Genomic DNA, 1733 nt, shown 5'->3' with positions numbered 1-1733 from the left:
ATATATATATATATACATATATGTATATATATATATAAATGGAATAGGTCCGTAGCGCTCTAGGATCAGCATTGTACTGCAGGCCACAAAGTTGGAAGTTCAAAGCCTCCAGCTGCTCCTTGGAAACACTATACAAGGTCATGGTGAGTCAGAACCCATTCCAGGGCAGCAGTTCGAAACTACCAGCTGTTCTGCGGGAGAAAGATGAGGCTTTCTGCTCTCATGAAGATTTACAGCCTCGGAAACCCTATACAGGGTCGCTATGAGTCAGAACCGACTCCATAGCACATAACAACAAGTAATGCATTGAAGAGAGGAGCGATCATGGCAAAGCAGGGAGGCGGTGGAGACGGAGGCAGCGTCCGGGGATCCAGAGGATGGGCCCCTGCATTGACCGCATCGGGGGTGCCTGCATGAAGTGCATGGGCGCAGGCATGGGCCACGGCATGGATCCCATGGACTCCATGGAGCACATGGGCTCTGGCATTGAGCACCTGGGCCTGCTGGGCCTTGGCCACATGGCCTCCAATATCGAGCACATGGGTCACACGATGGAGCGCATTGGCTCTGGCGTGGATCTCATGGGTGACGGCACGGGCTTCAACCTGGAGCGCATGGCCGCGCCCATCGACCGCGTAGGCCAGACTATTGAGTGCATGGGCTCTGGTGTGGAGCGGATGGGCCCCGCCATGGAGTACATGGGTCTGAGCATGGAACGCATGGTGCCCGCAGGCATAGGGGCTAGCCGGGAGCACATGGGCCCTGTGATGGACCGCATGGCCATTGGCCTGGAGCACATGGGCGCCAACAACCTGGAGCACATAAGCCTGGAGCACATAGGCCTGGCCATAGGTGGCGGTGGTGGCACCAGCTTTGACCGCACCGTCGCGGAGAGAGCTTTGCCGGTTCCTTTGGTGGAGCCGGAGGCCATGCCACTGGAGTGACCCGGAAGGCCTGCCACATCTTTGTGAGAAACCTCCCATTTGACTTTCCATGGAAAAGGCAAATTCAACGAATGTGGCCTTGTGCTGTATGCTGACATCAAGATGGAGAACGGGAAGTCCAAGGCGGCGGTGTGGTCAAGTTTGAGTCGCATGAGGTGGCTGAGCAGACCTGCCAAATGAAGAATTGGATGAAGCTGAGTGGCTGAGAGATTGATGTTCGCATTGATAGAAATGCTTAAGCAGTTGCCTTCTTTTAAACATCAAGACCAGACCTCTGAATCTGTATTTTTTCTTGTTAACCATTTTACTTTGTTGGCTGGATGTATAAAGACATTTAAAAACTTCAGTTTCTTTCTGGGTGATTAGAATTACTTTTTAAATGATTGGGGTTCCATTTGATTGTTTGCATTTGAGATTGCAATGTACGCAATTTTTTTGTGGTTGTGGCATCTTGTTGACACTGACTATGACTTTGATAATAAATACCAGTTTCTGGGGGGAAAAAATGCACTTCCCCTACTATGGACCTCATCGGGTTTTGTAATTGTGTAATTACATGTTAATTTCCATCTTTCCTGTTGTTAGCTGTCATTGAGCTGATTCACACTCATGGTGACCCCATGTATATAAAGCAGAGCTGCCCCCTAGGATTTTCAAAGCTGTGGTCTTTTGGATGCAAATCACGAAACCAGTCTTCTGAACTGCCTCTGGGTAGGTTTGAACTGACAACCTTTTGGCTAGTAGTCCAGTGCTTACACTTTTGTATCACCCAGAAAATCCTTGTGTCTG

The 1733-nt window shown here is 50.0% G+C and overlaps 1 pseudogene; it reads left to right on the top strand.

Annotated features, from left to right (window-relative positions):
- LOC102819523 overlaps positions 1 to 944 on the top strand; it is a 2997-nt pseudogene extending 2053 nt beyond the window's left edge.
- The last annotated feature ends 789 nt before the right edge of the window (positions 945 to 1733 follow it).

Source organism: Chrysochloris asiatica, unplaced genomic scaffold, assembly GCF_000296735.1.
Source record: "Chrysochloris asiatica unplaced genomic scaffold, ChrAsi1.0 scaffold00090, whole genome shotgun sequence".
Classification (NCBI taxonomy): domain Eukaryota; kingdom Metazoa; phylum Chordata; class Mammalia; order Afrosoricida; family Chrysochloridae; genus Chrysochloris; species Chrysochloris asiatica.
This window is presented reverse-complemented; position numbering and strand designations above follow the sequence as displayed.